The sequence below is a fragment of the Macrosteles quadrilineatus genome, unplaced genomic scaffold (assembly GCF_028750875.1).
Source record: "Macrosteles quadrilineatus isolate MER2022 unplaced genomic scaffold, UCM_ALF_1.0 Scaffold_7__1_contigs__length_78375512, whole genome shotgun sequence".
Lineage (NCBI taxonomy): Eukaryota > Metazoa > Arthropoda > Insecta > Hemiptera > Cicadellidae > Macrosteles > Macrosteles quadrilineatus.
Genome location: NW_026542600.1, coordinates 60,567,162 through 60,594,383, shown reverse-complemented (window position 1 = coordinate 60,594,383; position 27,222 = coordinate 60,567,162). Strand labels below are relative to the sequence as shown.

The 27,222-nt window shown below is 33.9% G+C and overlaps 1 protein-coding gene across 1 annotated transcript in view; it reads left to right on the top strand.

The window, feature by feature from the left end:
• The window catches only part of LOC128998668 (glutamate-gated chloride channel-like), a 351,411-nt gene that overhangs the window by 20,459 nt on the left and 303,730 nt on the right, over positions 1 to 27,222 (top strand). The window contains exon 2 of the mRNA XM_054424900.1: positions 11,742 to 11,795. The gene's annotated coding sequence lies outside the window, so the exon portion shown is untranslated. The remainder of the gene's footprint in view (positions 1 to 11,741; positions 11,796 to 27,222) is intronic.

Here is a 27,222-nt window from a genome sequence, read left to right as displayed (position 1 = left end):
AACCTACTGACTAAACGAATTTCTATTTGCCTGAAAGGATTTATACTAAAATATTGCCATAAACAAGACAAATTTATTCCTTATTTAAATAACATTAGATATAAGTCTTTGGGCTTGCTGCTACGGGGAAGGTAAAAATGTTTTTTTAACAAACGTTAATATAGGATAAAATAAATACATTTACTGTACCAAATTTGATCAACATACATCCATAAACATCCTCCATAAGAATAACATGGGAAACGTATTGTTTGTTGAAATTTTCTCCGTACCATTTAAACTTACAACAATACTTTTATACACAACATTATTTGTTGCTCTACACGAGGACTGTAATAAAAATTGAGCATTTCCATGTTTTAAGGTAAAAGATTTGAAAAATTATAAATTTTTTGAACATTAAAAAACCCCATAATACCTCTTTTCTATGACCCGATCTTGCTGGTCCGTTAACTCATTCGAGTTTATCGCACCCTATAACTTTAAACCAAATTTCATGAAAATTGGAACAAAGTTATCGTGTTCACTAGGACATCAAAATGAAAAAAAGTAAATTGGTCCCGGGTCCAGGTCTTATCGTGCCACCTACACTATAGCTACTTCCCTGCAGGGAAATTCGCTTATAAACATCCGTTAACAAAAATGTCCCTTGTGCATAAACACATCTTTGTCCAACACTGTGTAACAATCACTTATACATTTTGAAGAAAATTTTAGGTTCTTCCGAGGGGATTTGTTCTTAAAAAATATAAAATAAAGAGTTAGCTAAATAATATCAAGACAAGTTAAAATAAATAGAATAAGAGTTTATGTGAAAAAGTAAAATGAGTAATAACAGCAGTAGTTACAGTAGAGTAACAGCAGTTAAAGAGTAGTTGCAGTTAAAAGAGTTAACTAAATTTTCAGGGTATCAATTGCTTTTGATCCTGTGAATTTAAACTTTTATCGCATTAAAAATGATGAGGGATCAATGTTGAAGTGAATTGGAAATGTAAAAACAGTTTCATCGAGGCATTTGGAAATGGTGCATGACCCCCCAGAGCAGTATTATAGGGGTCTGTGATCAGCCGTCCCTGTGGAGGGGTGACAAACATACATTAATGACTAAAGTTTCAACGAGTAAAGTCATTTAAAAAGTCCTCTCTGTCCAAATTGTTACAGTAGTTTAGTAAATGCTATTAAAACACTACATAATAATATATTATTTTCCTGTTAAATGCACTGAAGTTTTCACTTAAATGTGAAGCCAACTATTGTTTTGGACACTACTAATAACTTTCTTTTTAAATAGAAGAACGTTGTCGTATTGTATTTGTTTTGACCAATCCCCTCAGATTTGGATACGGACTTTGGTCGTCCATAACAATGTAGGGAGGGAGAGGGATGATGTAGCGAGGGAGGCATGGGGGAAGGCCCAATACCATTAAAAAAAAACAAGAAAGTATGGACCTTCTTGAACAGAAGAAAACGTCTGCTCTGCACCAAGTCGCGATCGTCACCCGCTTTAGCCATTTATACTGAGATAACTTTGTTGCTTCGAGCCAGATTTTGTTGACGGTATTTAAGAATCAATTTATGATAAATTCTAGGATTTATCAATGCTTACACTTAGAATGACGGAATATCCGTGGTGACTTTACCTGGGAGGCCGTATTACTCTTATCTAATAACATGTACTAAAATGTTAGTAAAGTAAGCGGACTTCAACATTAGACATGAAACGATTCACTAAAGACCGGGGATAACGACCGAAAACACCAGGTTTAGTGGCAGGGAAAACTCGGAACGTTTTCTAGGTATTCGGTGACCACCCTACGTATAGTATGCAGTAGAGCACTAGTGGAACTAGCCCCCTACAATGGCTGATGTCCTATAGACAGTGTAGATGTGTAGGATACAGTAGAGTACTGTGGTGGAAGTAGTCCATTATATGAAGAGTGATGGCTGATGCACTATAAACAGTGTAGATGTATAGGATGCAGTAGAGTATTCTGGTGGAACTAGTCCATTGATAGAATAATGTTAGCTGATGTACTACAGACAATGTAGATGAATATAATGCAGTAGAGTACTGTGGTGGATGTAGTCCATTATATGAAGAGTGATGGCTGATGTACTACAGACAGTGTAGATGTATAGGATGCAGTAGAGTACTCTGGTGGAACTAGTATATTGATAGAATAATGTTAGCTGATGTACTACAGACAATGTAGATGAATATAATGCAGTAGAGTACTGTGGTGGATGTAGTCCATTATATGAAGAGTGATGGCTGATGTACTACAGACAGTGTAGATGTATAGGATGCAGTAGAGTACTCTGGTGGAACTAGTATATTGATAGAATAATGTTAGCTGATGTACTACAGACAATGTAGATGAATATAATGCAGTAGAGTACTGTGGTGGAACTAGTCATTTAACATAATAATGATGACAGTGTAGATGTATAATTATAATACCGTATAGTAGTGGTGGCCGTAGTCTATCAAAAGAAAGCTAATGTATGATATCCTACAGTGTTTTTGTATGGGAAGCAATAGAGCATTGTTGTAGAACTGTTCACCATAAGATCATTAGATCGCATCCGATGGCAGGCGGGGTTTAACATCGATCGAAGTCACAGGTCTTTCTCTAATTGGTCCCTCTGACCTGTCGGTATTTTGCAGCACTTTGACTGTTTGTAACTCTTTTTTATTTTAGAATGCCATTGATATCGGACAATCAACATTTTGCTGATAAAAAATGAATGTTATACTTGTTCTATAGATTACATGTCATTTTTCTGTATTTTGTAAGAATTTACATTTACTATGATGCAATGTAGGTTCTGATTTTAACTGAATTTAAAGAGATTGTTTACGTAGTAATATTTTTGTTATTTTCCAACTTAAAATGCCATACCGAATACAGTAATATGTTATTGTCATATAAACGTGTGTGATTTTTTATATAACAAGAACTTTTTAGAAAACTAAGATCATAAAATCATATCTTTGGTGGTGCAATTTTGTGTTATAATTTTTCAATAGTATTTTATGGCATTTTCTACTATTTTCATATCAAAATATCTAGCCAGCTTTGCTTGAACGGTTTATGCTGTTTCGTATCGAAGTACTATGGTTAATTTCTTGGCTGTCACCCTCATTAATGTTAATCATTTAAAGGTAATTTATAGTTACAATACTTTATCCAATTAAACATAACTTGAAATTAAAGAGGAGCAATGTGGTACAAATGTAACTAAGGACCCTTATTGGCACTCATACTAATATTTTTCCTGCTTTCTTTCACCAATTGTTGTTTCGGAATATGTGATCAAAAGATTTATAGGCCATGCAATGATGTAAATAAGTTTAAACAACATACACTAAGCATTTACCCATTAGTTATTTGTAATGACAATAGTTTGTATAATGTTTGACAACATCGTTTTTGGTGTTACCTATACAACTTCTACATGGAAACCGAATATATTTAGAATATTCATGTATCCAAAGTTATCACATATTCTAGCCTATTAATATCTCTCCCCTAAGTAGTTAAATGTTTTGACAAACAAATAGTAGCTCTCAAACTGTTGGGTTGTTCATAAACACTCGTCCACTGAATGTCCGAACAGAATGTTATAACTTAATATAAAGTTCCGTAGAACCTCTTCAACGATCCGAAATACATTTAATGAGGAAAATGCTTCGTTTTAAATTGCCATTGTTGTGTTTAGTTGATAATTGGAGGTGAAGTTGTATAGTTTTGTTCATAAGTTGGTTTAAAATAGCTATGCTATAACACCAAGCTCTTATAGGTGCTTATGAATGAGGAAAACATTTATTCACAATATATTTCGTCAAGTGTTGTTTCACTGAAGCACATTTTGAGGAATATTATGCATATGTTTGATGTAATTACATTATAAACAAATTACGAAACATCCAAGTGTATGTTAATCAATTGTTATTCCACTTAAGCTTATTTTATACCTAATTGGTGGATACAGAATGCACCTTCAATACACAGCGCGCTTTATCACAATTTCCCGAAACTGTTGAGAAATCTAACACAGATTCTCTGCTGTTTCAACTCATCTTAATAATGTGTCCTTTCAGCAGCCATTCTACTACTGCCAGAATTCAAATTCAGTTATCAGGTAATAATTCAAAGTTACTGACTTATGCTCTGAAAGCAACGTTGGTGAAAATTATGGGGAGTGACTTAACTTTCCTTAATTAAAACTTTGCTTCTGTACTTACTTCCCACTGTGGCGTATGGTTCAACAGCAATTTACAAAGCAGTAGGATGTTGTTATTACACAGTGTTCATACTTTCTGTACGTAAACTGAACATCAATCTGTTTTTTATCGCCCTAATTGATTGATGTTCCGGTCTAAATACGTAAATAGTCACATTTACTAGTTTTATTATTAATTATGACCCTAAATAGTTAAACTCCTTTCTTTATAACAAATCTAACACTTGCATCACTAAATATTGATCATTCACATATTTAAGGCATACATAGTGACTGGAAACACGTTTTGTACGATAAAAGGTTGATAAGTAAATTTTAGTTACCAACCGAATTGTGTCACATTAACTTAAGCCAGTTGGCGTTGTTATTCTGGCATTCATGACTATGTGCGGATTAAGTTTTTTTTATATGATCTTTTAAGACTCAAACTTTATTTAGGAGAGCTGTGTAATGTAAACCTTGACCTTTTAAGCGGTTGTTTAACAAGGATGAACGTAAATCCCTGTTTAGTATCTCATTATAAAGTATTTTCAAATAAATCAATACCACTTTAATAGATTTGTTGTTTTTAAAATATGTTTCAATCTCCTTAAAAACTATTCAGTATATGTAACGATCAAGCAAATACCTATCAATATAACTTGATGATTATAAAAGGTATAATGTTACCTGGATCTGCCAAAGTAATCCAAAGGCTGTCAGTCGACTACGCGTTTCGAAGCAATATTAGCTTCACCTTCAGGTCCTCAAGAACACATTTCACTCATCAGAGGTCGTCAAATAAATATAATTTTTACAAACATACATATACGGAGAATAGTAGGCCTACGAACCGCGTGCGTGCACTTAGACATGTTTGTCATGACTGTCCTGTCTAAGTGCGCGCACGCGGTTCGTAGGCCTACTATTCTCCGTATATGTATGTTCGTAAAACTTACATTTATTTGACGACCTCTGATGAGTGAAATGTGTTCTTGAGGACCTGAAGGTGAAGCTAATATTGCTTCGAAACGCGTAGTCGACTGACAGCCTTTGGATTACTTTGGCAGATCCAGGTAGCATTATACCTTTTATAATCTAAAAACAGAAATCCTGAGACAAGTAACAACATGAAGTTAACTATCATCTATCATGTTTTTGGTTTATAATAACTTATCGGCGCAGCTAATGAAGAGTTCTTTAATGAAATACAAACACCTATGTAAGGTGAGGTGGGGAAACACTCTACGACGTCCATATGATGTTTTAGGTAGCACATGGTTTAAGGTAGAGTAAAGAGGTAACGTAATGGTATGGCAAGTCATGCGAGAAACCCTTACTCTGACATGACGTACCAGTGAGGGTTGAGGCAAATGTTATAGCGTCACGTAGTATAAGAGGTCACGTATAAGATCCTCAGTCTGAAACAAAGTAGTGTTGGAGTAGGCTCACGGTGAAATAGGACTTTATGAGTAAGGTGAGTGAACTCGACAATTTTGACTAACTAGGGTGAGTCGGGAGGTACAAAAGTCATGTAATATTTTGCTAAGTCACCAGCGAACTCATTTAAATCATAACGCACGCTTTAATTCCCCAGCTAATTGACTCCTAAGCTTATGAAACAATTAGGTAAGCCATAAAGAGCTGGGAAGTTTAGGAAGTAATGTAATACTTAACAATACAGTTCTATAACCACGAACGATCCTCAATCTCAAGCATGGTTATGCGTTTCAAGCTCAATTAACAGAGAAGTCACGTAGTGCCGTAGGAAATCGATTCTCAATTTAAAGTGTGGTTGTGTGTATCAACTTTAAAAGACAGAGGTCACGTAGTACTATAGTAAGTCACGAACTTTCGTGTATCTTCAGCATGGTTTTGTTTCAACCTCAACCATAATCACCAGCATAAGCAGCATAATCAAGCATAACCATGGTCACCAATATTGTAATAAGCCACGAACGACCATTTATTTAATTTAGCATGGTTGTGTGGTTCAGCCTTAAGTATAATAGAGGTCACGTAGTATTGTAGTAAGTCAAGAACAATCATTGATCTTAAGCATGGTTGTGCATTGAAAACCTCAAGTGGAAGAGAGGTCACGTAGAACTATAGTAAGTCACGAAGGATCCTTAATCTAAAACGTAATGTACTTCTCAGATTCTGGCTCTGTCAATGAGGTTTATAAACACCTGGTGTGGTAAACCTTTACTGTTACAAATCTGGATAAAAGGTATATCTGGGTACTCGCATGATAGAACACCAGTAGATTCAGTCTGGCACATCTAACCTGCTTTGTTTTGACCAAATAAATTCCTTACAATGTAGAATCATTGATGGATAGATGGCCTGTTTGCTATTCCTGATCAATTTAAGACTTATGGATATTTATTTTTACATTTTTATACCGTTATTGTTGATATCGTATGTTATTACATTGAACTGCGTATATATTTTTATGAAATAAAAACGTATTGTTAATAAATTGTATTAATATATTGATACATCAATTAATAACATATTCTATCTATTTGGCTTGAAATATACTCTTAGCGTATTGTTTGCAGTATTTTCTATGGCTGTAGGTCCAGCAATTACGGTTTTATCGATTTTGCCATAATTCAATATCATGGGTTTGAAATGAAAATCATATTAGAGCTCTGAACAAAGAATCAGGCAACTTTTGTAAGGTGCAAGATGAGAATACCTGGGATTGTGTAGGATAGCCATTATATATAACAGCCACTGCTAATATTAAAAGGCCACTAAAATATTTTACATTGAAAACCCACGCTAACGACTCTTAGCCTACTCAAAACTATATCTTCCAACCTCAAAACAATAGATATGTTAGTTTGAAGTGGTGATCACCAGGAAATAAATTCAATCGCCAATAAAGGTTTAGAGGACATGACCTTTCCTACTTTGACTAGAAATGTTTTTCGTTGCAGAAATCAGTAATGATATACAGTTTATCACAAATTATAGTGTCAAATTTGTATTTTGAAATTTATTCTCTTTAACTGGCGAACCAAGTATTTAAAACAGTTGCTGGCAAGTCAAAGTGGAAGCTAAGATAAACAGGAAGGCGCCTTACTTCAATTGGATAGATGTAAACTTGTTGGAATTTTCTTTCGGACACACGTACTACGTTGTAGGTAGGTTGTGGAAATCCTGTTAGGTTTATTTATACTCTTTGATACCAACCACATGGCCGAATATAGAATATGGATCGGAGGGCAAAGTTGATCAATAAAGTCACTTTTGTCGTCCTCAAAGGTTCCCCTTATTCATGAGAAGCTGTTGACAGGATGTCCCCATTATCTCAGGAGTGCTCCTGTTCTTGTCTGCCGGTCTGAAGTGTGAGCTTTTAGAACTCGTCAAGTTGATGCAATAACCTCCATGCTTCTGAACTAAGTCTGACAAATACTCGTTTTTCTAATGCGTACAACTTAAGAATACAGTTCTATAACCACGAGTGATCCTCAATCTCAAGCATGGTTATGCGTTTCAACCTCAATTAACAGAGAAGTCACGTAGTGCCAAGGAAATCGACACGGATTTCCTACTGCCACCTAGGTTCCTGTAGACCACGATAGGTGGTCCACAGGGATTTCGTGTATTTCATATATTCTACTATTCACGTCCCTAATCCCCTTTGTAGGAACGGTTATCTCAATATTCCGTGCAGTATAGACAGATTCTCATTTTTTCAATTTGAACTCCGCTGCTTAGTAGAGCTTAAAATCCTTTTTCGAAATATGAAGGTTTTACTCTCCTTCATATCCAGGCTAACACTAATAAGCCTGGATATGAAGCAGTGTACAACAAAATCATCTACAATATATTTATGACAAGTTTTGAAATCAATATACACTACGAGTAACTCTTATCCATCGTATTATGCCAGCTTATAACGTGGTATACAACCTGGTTTCCTTCTAAGGGAATTTTCAGTTTGTAAAGACGTTCTTAAAACGAAAGAGTTTCACACCTCAACCAACGCTAGGTATAAATATGTTTGATAAGTATTTTTTTTCGGTTCGCTGCTATACAATCTTAGATTGTTATCGCAAAATATAGCATGGGAACACCACATGGCGTTTAACCTGTTTAATATCTTTGTAACAAAAGAACATAGAATACTAACGAAAAATAAAATTTGTCTGTCTTCATAAGGAAAATTAAAATAGTGGTCAAACTTTAAGATTTTTTTGGGGGGCAACAGTTTTAGAGGTTCACACCATTTAACCATTAAGTACAATCTTTATCTTATCGGAATAGGCTGGTTTATCAACTGATTGAAATAGTTGTTGCTTTACACATTTGTCATTATGGAGACTTACGGTAACTTGAAGCAAGACGGGTTACAAATCTTTAGTTGTGTCGTTGGTTCGCGCTGGTGCTCGCCACTTTTTCGGAACAGTTCTCTCTTGTACCGTTCCGGTCCTCACCGATCCACGCACAGGATCTTATATACCTATCTATATGCAAGGTTAAAGACGCCGTAAACCCTTTAAAATATCACAAGAAAAAATATAATCTTAATCGGGATATGCTTACGAAACCATTCGTTTGGTCACAACCAATTGACTTGGATGAAACACTCATGTAGGTATAAATTCTATTTTAATTCCTCAAAACCTGAGAACTATGAATTTGATTCCAGTCACTCTCACACTACCTTGTAAATCCTGAATATAGCATTCAAAATCATCGACTTGGATTTTTTTTGGAAGATTTGTTCCAACAAAAAAAAGTTGCTTAGTCATTCGCATGACTGGAAAGCTTAATTTTCCAACGTCATCTAGAAACTTTTGTTCGTTTCTGAAAGTAAATAGTTTTACTAATCCACAACTAGGGATAAATACATACAGGTAACATATCTGGTATCAAAAATAATCTCCGCTATGTATAATGGTTTGATTAAGCTACCATTAATCGTAGAGTAGCAATCTGTTGGTCCCATGGAGATTGTAGCTCGGGCTTGGTGACCTCAACACCTGAGGGACCCTACCTAGTGGTCACTGGTCAGTACAGGTTTATAAACTATGCAGAGTATGCTAACATGAGCACACGACGCTTTACACTTGAACCCCATTCTTTCAACAATTCGAGAGTTCGTTTCCAGCTATTTTTACATAAAACATAAGAATGCTTTGAATAATTTTAATTGCTTTAGAATTGTGTTGTTTGGCGCGATTTATAAAAAAACATAAATGAGAGTTTCAACTTTTCATTCAAATCTTGACGGTTTACTACTAAGTTGAATAAAGACATTGCATTACGAATATGATTCGAGCGACAACCAAGACGGTTCTAGGTTCGGGCACTGTCTTTTAGGCGGATGCTACCCTAAGGGCTGGATGATGCTGCAATGATTACCTGTATGTACTTTTATCTTAAACTAGTGTCCCTCTTGCTCGAATTCGCGCAATTGCTGTAATACCTAGACGTTATTTGAAAACGAATAACAGTCATAATTTCTGGTGACTTTAAAACATTTGACTCAAAGATTATGAAAATACTCCAGATGTACATAGCAGATCGATATAATCAACATTTCTTGTAAATATCTTATTATTTTTCAAAAGCTGATCTTGTTTTTTAGTGTTTTCTAAAAATAGCCTTACTCATAGCCGCATTAGGTTGTCCATATTAACGATTATAAATTCTAAAAAAAAAAAAAAACAACAGTATTTATATTTCTTCTCCTTGGTGGTGTTCTATGACTTTTTCCTACAGTTACCTAACAATGTACATGTTCTCTCACTGATTTGAGAAAGCAAAGTGGCCAATTCGCTCATCAGTGAGACAATGTTAACATTGTCTCACACTAATTACTTTGTCTCACTCCAGATTTGCAACGTGAAGGCACGAAATAGTGAGCGCGTAACATGCAGGCAACGTCGTATGCGCGCGAAATACGTTGGCAGCACTGGCTGTAAATCAGCTGGTCAGCTGTTGTACTGTTGTAATTGTCACTTCACATTAAATCTTATATTAAAAGTTCACTTCTGTGTAAAAATAGGTTATGTTTCTTCACAAATTTATTTGTTTTATGGTAACTGTAGGAAAAGTATAATGTGCAACTCGAGTTCAAAGTACAATTGCCTCACTCGAGAAACCATTCCTCACTCGCCTACGGCTCGTGAGTAAGGATTTCTCTCGAGTGAGTCAATTGCTCACTTTTCTCACTAGTTGCACAAATAACTATTTTATGTTTCCATAGTTTGCAAATCGGCTCTAAATATTTCATTTCAACCAAGTCAGTAAATGTTTGTAGCAAACTGTTAAATTAGCAAACTTATTGACTGTTTACAATTCACATATTTTCCTTTTCTCTCTTTTAATTTCCGACAACAGCTGGAGTTTCATAACAATGTGTGTTTCCCATGTTAATCATATGTGAAGAAGTCAATCGGTTCAGTAGTTTCGGAGGAGTAATTGTCACAAAAAACCTGCTTGCGTATTAAATAAGTACTAGTGTCCCTGTTGCTCTAATTCGAGCAATTGCTAAGTATTAAAAGCGTTATTTTAAAACCAATAACAAACATAATTTCTGATGACTTTAAAAGATTCAACTCAAAGATTTTGGAAATACTCATGATGTAGGCACATAACAGATCGATATAATCACAATTTCTTGTAAATATCTTATCATTTTTTTTTTAAAGCTGATTTTGTTTTTTAGTGTTTTCTACAAATAGCCTTACTCATAGCCGCATTAGGTTACCCATAATAACATTATAAATTCAAATATTTCTATTTCTTCTCCTTGGTGGTGTTCTATGACTTTCCTATGTTTCCATAGTTTGCAAATGGACTGTTTCAATGATTAATAAGAAATGCAGCACAGTGTTAATTCAGTTTTCTTTTTAAGATATCAATTTATACAGGCTCTCTCACTTTTTTCCATTGTAATATTTACCCAAATTCAAATAATAAACATTTCATTTCAACCAAGTCAGTAAATGTTTGTAGCAAACTGTTAAATTAGCAAACTGATTGTTCTCCTTCTCACTTTTAATTTCTGACAACAGCTGGAGTTTCATTACAATTTTTGTTTCCCATGTTAATCTTATGGAGAAATACGAAACATTAAAGGGCCCCAGGGCCTCACTCTCTAATTATTTCCCTAAAAAGAACGTTTCCTGCACAACTTCACGTTACGCTCTTTCCAATGAGACCAAAAACATGTCAATCGGTTCAGTAGTTTCGGAGGAGTAATTCTCACAAAAATCCTGCTTGCGTATTAAATAAGTATAGAATAGATCTTTGTTTTGTATCGTAATTATGTGAATCTAGTTTTCCTCTCATGCTCTTGTCTAGGGACACTGCTAATATTAAATTCATTTATAATTAATAATTAATTAGCCTAATTATCCTGGTAAAATGTTCGTCAACTTTTTTTGTACGATGCTCTTATCGATGAAAGAAAATTCAATCGTTCCGTTCACATCGTTATTGCATGCTTGTGACATACTGTATTGCGTTAATTATTTCTAATTTTTCAGGTGTTTCCTGACATTATCGTATGATTTGAGGAAGCTCCTGGTCACCTTCTCTGGGTGAGTGATTCTTTTATATAACATCGCATGTTGAATGAAATTCTCGAATGTTGGTTTTTACTTAAACATTGTTGTCGTGCATTTCTGGAACTAATTTACTCATTAACATTTTAGGAAATTTCTCCGTAACCGTCAGGCATACAGCAATGTTTCTACATACTAAATTATTTGTTATTAAACTCTACAAAATGGTTTGCAAAATTATATATTTTTAGGTTCAGAAATGGAAAAAACAACCATTTTTATCCCTTTAAACCCCTGTTCCCATAGTCCTATCATGCTGGATCGTGAACTCGTCCTAAAAAACGTAGGTTTATACTTTTGCACCAAATTTAATCGAAATCGGATTATTTTGCTCGAGTTATCGCGCTAACGGATATATATATATTTGAATGCAAACGAATGGTATTTTTGGCCTCTGGGGACCTCATAACGAAAAAGTAAATCGGCCACGGCCCAGGTCTTACCTTGAGACCTACGGTAATAGCTTGAGGTCTTGGGTTCGATTTCCACCAATTGGCAATGGTTTTTATCCATGAGCAAATGCCGCATTGCCTAAGTACTAGCCTGATGTAGATGTAAAACAGTTCCGGGCTAGAACCCAGTGTCTTAAGATGTGAATATGGGAGACAAAAAGAAGAATCTAGAAGAAATAGGAAACAAAGTTGCAATATATAACCGTGTAGGCTATTATGTATAGATCCCGTTAACCGAAGCCATCACGTTTGAAGGCTAATACTAAATATATACTTACTATTTAGATTCAACCGAATCCTCGTGTTAATTGAATACTGAAATAATCATTTTTGATTAGATATCATAATACAGATTTCGCGGAACAATTGATGTACAAGTTTATTTGTAGCAACACGCCTCTTAATTGTCATAATGAGATCTGGAAATTGTTAGAACAATTAAATAAACATTATCACACTCAGCGCCATGTGGATTTCATTTTAAGTTTAACTAAGTGCTTAAATGGTTATTACAGTGGTATATTTGTGGACTACTTCCAGCTAAATAAACGCTATAATACATTTTCGCCATGCACTTAAACTTTCCTGGTTAAAATATAACGTTATTGGATTTATTATGGTACTTAAATTGAGACGAGTATTTCCACTTGAACTGCGAATTGAGTTATGTTCTAACTTTGTTGCTATATCTGTTCCTAGGACAATCTTTGAACCTACAACGAATAAGTTGTAGTTGCACAAGGTAGTATTCATATTATCGAGTGAAGAATAATTTAAATCACTGCTAAAAAACTAAGGATATTATAGTTTATATTTAATTTTGTACTATAATTTCTCTAATTTAAATTATTGCTCGACTATGCCACCGCATGGGTGGGCAAGTGTCGGTATAATCGCTAACGAGAATATACACCGTTGTTTTCTTTTATCATATCTATTGATCACCTTTGATCAATAAAGCAATAAGGTGTTTTCAATACCAATTGTTGTGAAAAAAGCTAATACACTTTCGATGTACTTAACAACATCATTGATTATATCTTAATTATGTTGATGTTCTGTGAAATACTAAAGCTTATTCAATACCCAAAATTAGTATACAAAAACGAAAACTTAAGTGGTTTCAGTAAAAATCGAACATATCGTGCATATCAGGTTAGAATGGAGGACATAACCTATATTTCGGATTTGTTACAGCAAACAGTGAATTATTACAATCAATCTCTCTGGAGCCAGACACAATTTTCTCCACATGCGAATGACGAGTTGGCGCGAAAAATCTGCATAAATCGATAAAAAAAGTCGGACTCGGGGCGCGATTGGCGTGTGGGCTGGCAGTTAGACCGAGGTACGTTGCGGTCTACCCTGCAACACGGTACCTCCCCGGCATAGTAACAAAGCTGGTCTCATACCCTGCTTGACACAGGCATCGTCTGCGCACCTTAGTGCCAACACATCTAACAAATGGCTGATTAAAATGCTAAGAACACTTTTATTTAGCATTTATTTCCGAACAAAATTAATTTCAGAAAAATCGAATAATAATTAGCAGAAAAATAACTATTTTTAAGCGCAAAATGAGGCACACCCTACCTACAGCTTGGCCTCATTTTTCTTGACCTGTACAACGAAAAATCTAGATTCCTCCGCAATTCATTACTCGATCTTAATGAACTTAAAGTTGTTTAGTACATAATTCTAAATTCTAGCTGAAAGTTTTTGTTATTTTGAATGAAAATGTACGTGTTAACAGTATAAGTACATCGATCAACAGATCTTAAGATTATTAAGATTTTGAACTACCGAGTTCATTATCACATGGTGGGAACATGTTACCAGTATTAAAATCATGTGCTATTACATGCAAGCAAACCTGATCTAAATACAAAACCCGTGTTAAAATTAAAATCCATAGCCAACATTGTATAATAATGGTATAATTAAATGCCTAAGTATACTATCCAAAACCGTTGAGAGAGTTTGGCTATATTCAAGTATTTGGGTACTTCCTTCTTAGCTTTCCAGGGTCACAACAGGAAATTTAAACTGTTTATACCAGTATATAGTAAAATGTACTTTTTTGTATGAAGATTTTATCCGGGCAGCTTAGATATTTTTAAAGTAAAACTCCATCAGAATTCACCTAATTTTAAAGTTCTTCTTAAAAGAAGGTTATAAGGGAAACTAGAGGTTAAAACTATCTTATTGTAGTACGACATGACAAAAATTTGTGTTTTGAAAATATATCAAAATACATTCACGTGGGTACTCTCAGCATGATGGAAAATTACGGCCATTTTGTACTGAAATTGACATACAGGTCTCTGCTTTTTCCTTATTTTCCTCATTTTGGATCTTTAAAATGAGGTAGGGGGCTTCAACGAGGCTTCACAGTAACCATTTTTAAACTTCCCTCAAATTTCCACATTTTGAGATCCTGGAAAAAACTAATATGCTGACCAAAAAGTGCACTTGTATACTATATAAAGGTGTGCAAAGTTAAGTTTTTTGTGTAACCCATTAAAAAGTTAAGAGGCCGTATCCATAATCTGGTCTAAGCCTAGTGCAATTAAATTTTAAGAATGAATAATAGAGCTTTCCCAAAGCTTTGAAGTAATAGTGAGTAGGCTATGTGGTTCAAATTGGTATATGTACTCAGAGTTTACTATCCTAATAGCTTAATCTACAATACAATTTAATCCACGAAATACCAATGATATCAAAATTGTACAAGCTAATGATTTTATAAAACGGTTCCCAATTAGGTTAAAACTCGTTTAACAAGCACTTGTTACGGAAGATACAAAACAATATTTATTATGATCACCTTAGAAGCTAATGAAGATGCGCATTTTAATATCTGTATGTCGATAAAATTATTTTCCACAACCAAAACATACTGCAGTGTTGTAACGTCAGGGTTTGTTGTATTATTAAACTATTTTATGCAAATATTCAATCGGTGTTTAATTATACATGTTAGATTATACTTGAAAAGGCACACGCGTGGTCTATCCGATTATTTCGAACGATTCCCGACATTGCAGAGCTTTCAATTGAAGCGCTATGTACTATATTATGCACTCCAACTGCGGTTACCTAAATACCATACAACATCGTATCCAAGTTATAAGTGCTATAATATAGATTTTCCTGCTACTGAATAAACTATATCTGTTTGCTAATAAAGTTTCCAGTTTCCTACAACGTTTCTTCGGCTATGGTAAGCCGGTTTTTATCACGAAGTCACCATGCAGATTACACTTAAGAATACTAAACATGATCTCGAAATAATCTTGAATTAGTATAAATTAATGAATCTGTCAGCCACATTCCGTTTGGGCACAAGGCAAAAAAGTCCTCACCGTGGCACATGATGCACGCTAGATAGATTTGTCCACGATTTTGCCAGTCATAATAGTAATGAGAATCTCGTCTTATACAAATAAGAACATGGGATTTTAATGGTATTGCTTGTACTTCACTCCCAGAAGGTCCATTCTACAGGGAGTTTAAGTAAACTTACCCTTATATGCATAATGCACATGTGTACAATAATTAGCGTCCCTAATCTATGTAAAACTAAAATAAGACATGCTTCTGAAACGGCTAACAGAATACTTTTAAATTCCTCAAGTTTGTCTACAACAACGAAAAAGATGATTGCAATTTATTGGACCATAAAGATGTAAAATATAAATTAGACAACACAGAAATGTCGGACATTTATAGTTTTGTTAAATTTAAACTCAGCAAATAATTAATTTTTAAAATATTATAATACTTAAAATGTCACTCAATGTAATTTCTTTCCGTCTCTAATTGGAGAAAATTAATTAATTAGTTAATCTCAATCGGATTTGTTTGATTTTTACGAATCCAATTATAAACGTTACACAAAGAGTGTGTAGTCGGTTATATTTTACTAATTTCCTACGTGTTGTTTTGGTTCCGTACATTTACGAGTATTAGTTTTTAAAATATTGGCCTTTTAAAACAAAAACGAACTCTAAAATGATTGATGAAACAGTTTCTGTGACCATTTTTATGGAAATGCAATATGCGTTTTTGCATAACAGTATAATTAACTATAATTATAACAATTGAAATGTTTAAACCATGGAGGAAACGTTTATCAGTAAGCTACACACTTAAATAGGAGAAATGAAATTTCTCGTTAGTCCCTGTCTAAGGTAAGGCCTGTGCCCAGTCCCCGCGAGCCCATTCCGTCATATACCCGTCCATGCCTACCTTTTAAAGTTTAGAGTAGGCCTGTCCTAACTCGGACCCCTTGTAGGACCCGGGATGGTACAATTTTATAATTTACATAAATGTTATGTAAGAAATTCAATCTAATACCTGCTTTCTATCAATCCAAAGCAGTACAGTAATCAAAATACTCCGTTCTATAGCTAGCCCCAATAATCGTTTTAAATACATCAAATGATTGACCCACTCCTTTCAATCATAATAATATTTCTAATAATGTTTAACACTTGCCTGGCAGGTTGTTTAGCCCAGTCGTGCTGCCATACATTGTTACTGTGGATTCACCTGGCCAAATAAAGCTGCAGTTTTCTTTGATCAAACTATTTGCTGTTTATAAAGCCGTTTTATTCAAAAGAGTATTTTCATTGAGAACCACCTCGCAGTTGGTACGACATTTTTACGTGGTGATGTTGGCAAAGGGCCGGACGGTGTTGCCAGAATGCTCGGAAGGAAGGCATTTTACGATGACAATAACATCGAATCAGCTGACCTACAGCAATCCCCTCCAGCCGCCGCTACTCACCTAGTGAGGTTTAACTAGGTTAGTAGATATGATAAAAGTCTAGAGGGTTAATTTATTAATACCCCCACCTCAGCGAATCTGCAGAATAAACAAATTTCCATTTGACTTATTTGGTTTTCAATTAAATCTATTTCAATAACAGTAAGTTTAACGGTTACCTAGGTTTGTTGCTACAGGGAGGGAAATAAAGTGTTTTCAGTAAAATATTAATAACTTAGTATACAATAAATTAATTTGCCATGTTTGATCTAAATACATAAAAGAGCAAACTACAACAGTTGTCCGTAAAAATAACAAGGGGATTTTAAATTTACAATTTTAGAATTTTCATCGTAACCAATAACCGTACAAAAAAACTCCATGAAACTAGATTATTTGTTTTTTTAAGTTGTTCAAAATGGTTTAAAGAGAAATTGGGAAATGTTATATTTTAGGGTCAACAATAAGAAAACAAAATTTTACCCCATAAGACCCCGTTTCCATAGTCCGATCACGCTGGTTCGCAAACTCGTTCAGCTAAACGTATTTTCTTTAAACACTCTTTTCTAATTAAATATACAGCCGCATGTGTAACTCACTGACTCACTCACTGATCGGGTGTACAAATTCTAACATACTTCTAGAAGAGCTAGGCATTTGAAATTTGGTACGAATATAGGTCTCGGTCCCAAACCCCCAGAAAACTCGAATGCAAGGATGATCGAAAATAGGAAAATACACTTTCCTATCTTAACCCCTCCAAAAACATTCAAAATTGCGGGTTTTGTAAACTCCAAAAAGGTGTTTTTTCAACGGCTAACACTTAAAAATGGTAAGAGCTAACGATTTAAAAGAATGTTCATATTAAATTTTCTACAAGACACTTCTTCGTGTTTTCTAAAATCTTACCCTTTCACCCCCAAAGTTCTTTACTTCCAAAATATTTTAAATATCTTGATTTTTTACGTGTTTTTTTTTAAACTACTTTTTGGACATATAGATGTACTTTTAATGCTCCTAACGTTGAAAGAAAGTCCAAATAGTAACCTTTGAATCGTTTACCCGCAACATTATTTATGGTGGAATATAAAAAAAAGTGGTTCTTTAACGCTTTTTTGGCCAAAAAACTCTTTTGGAGAATGAGCATACTTCAAGATGGGCTAGGGAGATGAAATTTAGCATGATGATTTTTTTGGGGGTCCAGGTCCCAAACCAACAGCAAAATTCCGAAAAATGGCATTTCCCGTTTTCAATCCCCCCCCCCCCAAAAAAAATGACGAGTTATGAATGCAGGGGTTTTTTTAAACGTCTTTTGCGGCTCCACCATGGGTATGATTGGAAAATGGAGGGGACACATTGCCCTTTATTTTAAACGAGCTAAACACTTTGTAATTAAACATATTTTTCATCTCCACCCCTTTACCCTTAGGTAGCACCCGATTGTTAAAATTTTGCGATTTTTGCCTTAAATTTCATTGTTTAAACGTCTGTTTTGGCTGAACCGTTGGTCCGATAAAAAATTGAGCCCTTGAGTATTTACTTTTAAACGATCTAGAACTTTGTAATTTAACATTTTTTTCCATCTTCACTCCTTTACACCCAAAGTCAGGCTTAGGAATTTTACTTTCTTTTACTTATTTTTTGTTGTTTTGTGTACCCAGAAGTAGATAGGCCTAAACAAACGTTTTGGGCATGTTTTACTTTATATATCTAGAAAACATATATCTGAAGTTTATTCTTAGTCAAATTGGGGATTTTTATTCGGCCTACTTCACCCTAAATCCTTCACACCAAGCCCCTAAAAACCCCTATTTTGATAGTTGTGTCTTTGGACTTTGGGAATATGCACACGTACTTATATTAGCTAGAAATCTGATATTCAGTACGGGTGTTTGTCTTCGGCCCAGATAACCTTAACAATTTTATAATAAATCCTAATTGTCTAAATTTAATCCCCCTCCATGGATTAAAAGTATCCCTAATAATTAAACTTATGTAGAATAAGCGCGCGGAGAATAAAATGCGGTTTCAAGCATATTAGTTTCTTAGTAACCATGACGTTAGTTGGTCATGGTCGTAAATCATGAGAAAAAGTGACATAGAGATCAATCCTAATCTTAAGCCCCCCCACCTACAAAATCTTTGCTTTAGAAAATTGATGTTAAACTGTTTGTATACGTTCTATATATTTAGAATATGTGTACGATTGATGGTCTGGAAAGGTTTTTTTTTTAATTACAACCATTTAGAAAGTCCCCATTTATGTTAACCCCTAATATTTTAACTCCACCCCTTTTGCGGAAACGGGACAAGTAGCAATAATATTAAGTTTCAAATATGTGTACAATTATTTTTTCATATTTTTATCACAACAGCATGGCCCCCCCGCCCCGCCCCCGAAGGTGGCTTAAGATGAGTTAAAATGTTGTTATCTCTCCCTAACTCCTAAGATTATAACTTTATTGCTAAACTTATTTAACTAAAGACAGTTTTACAGTTAATGGCTTAGTAAATGTCAATCATTACAGCACTAAATCCTCATCGGGACTCTTAACATGTCAAGACTTGTTCGATATTCACCACAAACAACCAATCTATGACATACTTTGCAACCGCCAAGTTATCATTCGTTTTTAACACAGAAAACATTCCCGGACAACATCCTGCCCCCAAGGCAGTTCCCATGGTGGCTAAAATAAAAAGGGGACCTGCGGGCGGAGCCTCCAGCGAGCCAAATGTAAGTATATATATACTCTTGAATACTCTTGAACCAACAAAAGGGAACTTACATTCAATTAGGCATGAAAAGGTCACATGGAAGGTTACATGAAAGGGTTTCGACCTGGACTTAATGGTTTTCGTAATCCCATAAAAAGACAAAAACCAATTCACAAAGGATTTTCTTCATAAGCGCATGATTACAATAATCATGGTGGTAGCTATAGTTCTGCATTTTTATAAAAAAAAACATTCTTTCACAAAACTATTATACTGATTTAATGGGATATCCTTTTCTCATCTTTGTTTCTACCTTTAACTAACAGGGCCTTCGTTAACGGCAGAAATGGTTCAGTATATGTAAGAGCTTATATCTTACGACCTTATTTTTGAAAATTTTGGAAGTCCAAGTGTCTTAAAGTGACCCACCCCTTGATGACCCTTATTCATGTGTACACTATCCCAGTACTATATACTGTATAATAAACCAAATAACCTAGTCTTCTTTGTAACTTCAAAATTATAATGCAACTGTTTCCTTGAGGTTAGGCAGTTATTTTCTGGTTCTAGCACGAGTTAGCTAGGCACGAGCCCGGGATGTTTTGCACATTACTTCAGGCTAGACCGAGTGGTTGCGGCATTACCACTTAGATGATATCCATTGGTGATTTGACTGGATTTGAGCCCGGGACCTCAGAGACCAAAGTCCCACGTTCTAACCACTATTTCCGCTCGCTCCCCATTAGACAATACCGTCAGCATAAATTGTAACGATTTAATTTGAATCAAATCAGGTTCCCAGAGATAAGCTACTCTCCCCTTTAATTCTTTTTGATGATAACTACGCAAATCCATGAGCTGAAGATGAATTTTTTGCAGTAAATGGTGCATCGAAAAGATCTTTCTCTCTATAAGAAACTGTTTTCTGAGCGTGTATATCCTGCGGCTGTAACTGCATTGTATCGACCAGCCCTAATGGCCCGCCTGTACAGGACAAACCAACTATTAAAAACTAATAGCCCGTTATCTCGTTGTACGCAATGCTTACCATAGTATAACTGTTATTATTGCATTCATATGCAGTACATAGAGTATTCATCCATCGATTAGATCATACCTGCACGCAATGTGACTGATACCCCGACCCCAACCCTCGACCATAGACAATTGAGTAATAAAATGCCCCCGCCACAGTAAACCTGCATAGTAAGTGATTTTCAGTTTGCCTGATTGGACATGGAAACATAGAAAAATAATAAATGTCTGTAATGGTATTTCAGGTGTATGTTATACTTGGTCGCGTAATCTCTTACCTAATTACTCTACTGGTTAACTGGGTACCATAGTTAACTATTCTCAATTCACGAATATTTTTCTCGAAGTAAAAAAATTATTGAAACAGCAGATTTGGGTACATTTACACTTTTTTATTATATCAACAATGAGTCGACATCAAATTATAGTTACAGTTTGTTTACTATACATTCTTCCATCGATAAAAACATCTAACTCCTTATAATATAGCATCCTATAGGAAACCAATTTTTTAAGCATCGGGAAAATGCAGTCAAACTGTATTGCTTAAACTCTTTGTAACTATATAAACTGTATAATTTTTAAAACAGTGTAGGTCCTTTCTTAACTATAGCTTAACTGAATGTTTAATCCAGAAATAAGTTAAGTTAATTTGGTTCAATAAAGAATGTCCATTCTCAAATAGCTTGGTGTTCCTAAGTCAGGCTAAACGAGTCTCTAAGTGGACGTTTGAAGTTCGATATGGTACTAATTAGGATTTCTTCTCTTCTCTCCCGTCCACTCCGAGCACCATACACCCTTAGGCGTTCACTAAGAGATAAAATGTATCGTTCTTGATGATGGTTACAATTTTATACCCAGTAAAATACTAAAATATATCAATTTTTTAATTTACAATTTCAAATAAACTATATTCACTCAATTGTATTACCAAATGAATCTTATAAGAAATTAACCATTCGCAGACAAACCATGTAAAACTTTATATAAAACTTATCCTAACAATTTAAGAGATTGCAAAAAGTTAACACAATATTTTTAGTTTTCGCAAGCCTTTAAAATAGTTTTAGGTTTAATTTGTCAAAAGGAACCCCTAATCACAGATCGATATACACATAGACTAATCGGTTGTTTACCATACAGTAAATAAACAGTATATTGTAATCTATCCATTCGTGAAGAACGTTCGGGCATTAGTTTTTCCTTTAATGTTCACGTTTGACAAGTAAATATAAACTAAAACTAATTATAACTAAGTAAATATTAACTAAAACTATCTAAACTAATATTTTTTGGATTCATTTTGCGTAATTTAATTAAATCTTTGTGGGTATTCGTGAGTTTGACATTATACAACTATTTCTCCAACATATTGCCTACCGATGTACTCAGCTGTGAATAAATTGATACGTAAAATAACATCTTTCAGATTTCACCACCAGAGACCACTTTCATGCACATGTCACTAGAGGCAAGGCTAAGCTGGATTTCCCCCAACCTATATTTTGTTGTTGGCCAAAACAGGTAAATCTTTTAAAGCCAACTATGTTAGGTTTATTAATAGGTGCCATCACAGTGCAAAAGCTTTCTCATTAAAACACTTGTTTAGTTGAAAATTCTTTTTATTCGTTTGCGAGTATGAAATGTCAAAATTTAATGTTCAGGTTTAACCTATTGTATATAGTTTTAGTTAATTTTAATTTAATGTATTAGCAATCAGGAAAATTATTTGACTGGTCCTATTTCTGTATTACAGATTAATGGAATGAAAACTCTTTGACTCTTGGCTCTTGACATGTTAAAACACATTGAAATCGGCCATCGGCGTCCCTACTGTTAGCATTAATCACTAAATAAAAAAATAAACCAACTCGCACATTCACTGCTACACGGATTGAAAAGCAGGTTTATTTGACAAAAGAAAGATATGAGTATTTTAATTAATGAATGAGATATTGTAAAATAAAACAGAATTTTAGTTTGTTTTGGTTGGAACTTCGTATACTTAGAAAAAGTGAGCTCAATATTTTTCCAACGACATTTTTAGCGAAGGATAACCTTTCGTTGGTAGGTAATATATCTAGATGACATTTTGTTGAAATCTGTAAAGATAATTGCATATTTAAGTATTTAGGGGCTTATATTCCAAATAAAAGCAACTTTACTTAACTACTTAATGCTATCTCAATACTTTTCTAGTACGTTTTCCCTGGACAATTTGTTAATATTAATAATAATAATATTCAAATGAATTTTGTCAAGAACACCGATACTACTTGTATGCCTAGTTCTGAAAGGATTGCAGAATCAATAACAATGAAAATGAATACAGTACCATTTCTCTTTTGTTAAACCATGCTCGCATAATACACAAACATCAGGGTTTTAAATAAAAAAAAAATACATTTGATACATATTTTTCACCTGGCGTAGTAAATATTTATATGAACAATGTTTATTCACCTAACCTAATGTACAATTTTATTTCAAGAATCGGCACATTTTGTTTTTGTATTACACCTAGCACGAGCAGAAACATTTATTTTGATTTAATCATTTAGTTTTAAGTTTAAATCATTTACCTTGTAATATATTTGGCTTTCAAGTAGGATTTTGTTTAGTTAGTATTACTTCTTAAATTAGTATAAGTCATTGAGCTAAGTTATGAAATACCAAATCTTGTATATAATCTAACATGCCTAACCTAAATCTAATTTTGAAGCTGCTTGTGGTAATGATAAAATGATCCGTATGAACTACATTTAAACCTGTACATAAGTGTCAAATATTGTAAACTAATGGCTTTAATTAATTTTCTGCCAAAACAATCGAAAGCAATAATTGGCTTTCAAACGCAGATAGATGATCGAACAACTCTGATGAGAATTGCTTGTTAATCCCTTTGACACAAAATATATCACATACAGATGTTTTACTGTAACTGAAACAATTAAGAGCTGTGTACAAAACTCTATTTTTACAGCAGTTAGTGAGTTTTCTATCCCTTCGTTACTAATGTTAGTGAGTTGTAAAAACATTTCTCACTTTTATTTAATATCTTACTGATAAAATATATTTTAAGAAGCAGGGATTCTTTTCCTTTCTTTACAACTTACCTGTATATTAGCTTGATTGAATTTCCTAAAGTATCCATCAATAAAACATACCACCGTTATTTGCTGAATGCGTATTAAAATAGAACTAGTTCGACCGAGAAATAACAATATTCGAGAAAATTAGAGAACCACAAAGTTTCAAACAACATATTTGTTGGTCAACCGTCATTATTGTTTGTAATAATTTGTTGTTTGGTCAGATTGACGATCTTGACTTATAACTCACATAAGCAATGTCGTCCATGCGTTGGTCAATATTTAAAATGTTCTAAATTGTCCCCGTCGATAGCAAAGCTTGCAAATACGCTGTTTTAAAGACAAATGGCACGAAATACAGGGTGTTACCATTACCCTCATGTGACTGTTCCTTCGGAACAATTTTCAAACATTCAATTTTCAATGTTGAATTTTTGGTCATAACGATTGCTATGTAGAGCTTATAAATATAACGCACAATTGTTTTCCTTTATAAATAACATAAACCTTCTGTTTCGGGCGACAAACAGTTACCGATCCGTTTGTTTCGACCAAAGCACAGGGCAAACAAGAATAAACACTTTGTAAACAGGGGCTCGGCTTGTTTATTGTTTACTGTTTGTGATTTATTTATTTGACACGTTTTGTCTCAGTTGAAGCTGAACAAAAACCGCCATTCGTTTCAGAATTAGTTTACGACTAGTGAGCCCGAATTTAAAGGTTTCACGCATGGGCCCTAAATGACTGGTAGGTTTAGATAAAGTATAATATTTGTTGATGGTGCCTTACAAGCTATTTGAAATAAACGTAAATAAAATGTTGCTTAAATATAATATTACTGTATTATGTAAACAGTATAAACAATAATCAATATTGAACTGTGGTCTTTGCGAGTAAATCATTGTGCGCAGCTCCAAAAACTAGTTCTTAATGTTTTAAATCGGTTTAACGTGTATTGGCCAAAAAGCAGTCATAACCATAAACAAATTTCCGAATTTATCGGCAATGTTTAATACATGCGAATTTCGCATAATTATTGTAACTAGATGATTACAGCATAGCTTAAAATTAACTATGATTTTACTCAAAATACTTGTACACAAAATGTTTCGTACTAAACGCTATAGGTTGACTGGTGGATTTTATTGGTATTATGAACTTTTTTCATTTTACATTTGAATTCATATAATGTGTCTATATCAGACGAGTAGTACACCATACATAACTAACATAATTTAAAAACAGTTTTAACACACTGTGGTACAGTTAAAATTATATTATTTTATTAAAATAAAGCCAATTCGAATAATAAAAGTTGTCATTTTTTAGAGCTGTGTGTCCATTAATAAAATTCAATCAAATAAATCTTAATATAGTTTGCTTATTGGCTATATATGTCATTAATTATTATATATGTATATAGGTCAGTAACTAATATATATTAACTAATATATTAACTTATGAGTTCACCGCAACTTCTCCGTTGCTGGGTGAAAAATATCCACGATATTATACATAACGATGGACATAGAAAAAAAAACACACATCGGTTTTTTTTGCGATAGACAAGTCAATGGAATGCGACATTTTACAAAAATGTTATTTCATCGACGAATTTTATATTTTGTGCGGCTTTATCAGCAAATCGTGTGGCTTGCCTGAAAACATTTAAACATAAGTCATATAAATAAATGCTTATTATGGCTTTTAGCCCACGACAGTTTACATATTTTTATTTGTCAATATATTTAAATTATTCATTATCAATGTTCATAGTGTAAGGCTAGGGTTGTAGGCACAAGGCCTTTTATGTATTACGGTGTATGGTAGTCATGTGGTGATAAATCAAAATCAAAATCCTTTTATTCCTGAATAAATGTTACATGTAATACAAATTGTGTATTTACAGGAAAAATAATACCCAAGTAGACTATTCGTCTGTGTTTGGGAATGAGTTGCTAATACACCAGTCCATAAACATTCAGGAGCACTTAAACACTTAATGATGATAGTAAATAAAAAATATTAACAAGATGAAGGAAAAAACCTAATGCATTGAAACATCCAAAACTCTAATTTAGTGATTGTAAGTAGTTAGTGAATACGGCTGTTTTCAATTCATGTATATCGACAAAGTGTTTCTTCTTAGTTCTAGGAATCAAAATAACCAAATGTTTTCGAAAAAATTAACTGTTAACTGTTAACTGCTCATCGTTCATATAAAAAGTATTGTTTATCGGAACACCACATACATACGATACACCACAACAATTGATAATTATAACAGTAGTAGAGAATAATAAATAAGAGTTTGGTACAGAAGAGAAGTAAAACCCAGAGAAATAAATTGTTCTAAGATTGTAACTTAAGAATCAATATTAGTAAATAATTCACAAGCCGTACACAAAAATAACCTCTATTTGTTAACAATGCTTTGACACATGTTTGAAGAAACCCAAAACACATTAATCTTCTTAAACCTTTGATTTAAAAAAAATATACACATGTGTCTCTTGCTAAACCAATGGTGTTGTATTGGTTGTGTGTCTGATTCTACTATTACCTTTCATCAATGAAACAGTTATATACATCATCTAAACATTTGTCTATTTCAATCCATTCATAACGTAATTTTAACATGTCAGGATCTATTTTTATAATCTGGGGCAATCATATATAATCATGAATTTTAAGAGAAACTTTAGGATAAAGACATTGAATATGAATAATAAAACTACTTTACCGACGTACACGGTGAATTTCTTTGAAAGAAATATTGTAAAACAATATATATTGTGAAATATGGTGGTCCATTGTTGGATCGTGCTAGGAAGACGTTTTTCACCTTCAGAGTAGGAGAAGGAGAGGTTCTCGACGCCGATAGCCGTAACATTGTTGAAATATCGCACTCCTTGCATTGTATACTACATTCTTTATCCATTCAACTTTCATATCTAAAAATAGTTGGGGTGAGGAAAATCTCGGTACGTAAACAGTACGGCTGACATTGTAGATAGTTTGATTTAAAATTTTGTAAATCTTACACAACAACATATTTTAATCGTTTTGAGATGGACGGTATTTATACGCATACATACCATCCATCTTCATTTTTGCATATTTAATACATTATAAGTTTTCTAAACCTCAGGCATCTTGTTGTGCGGATTCGGTATTTCAACAACCGGTAAGCATATTACATTACCTTATAAAAGCAAACATAGCTTGAATGACATTTTATATATGGTACATATAAAAAGTTAATTTGTGTGTTTTTATAAGCTAATTATGGTCGTAGGAAAAATACTTTATACATGGTCGCGCTCTTAATACAC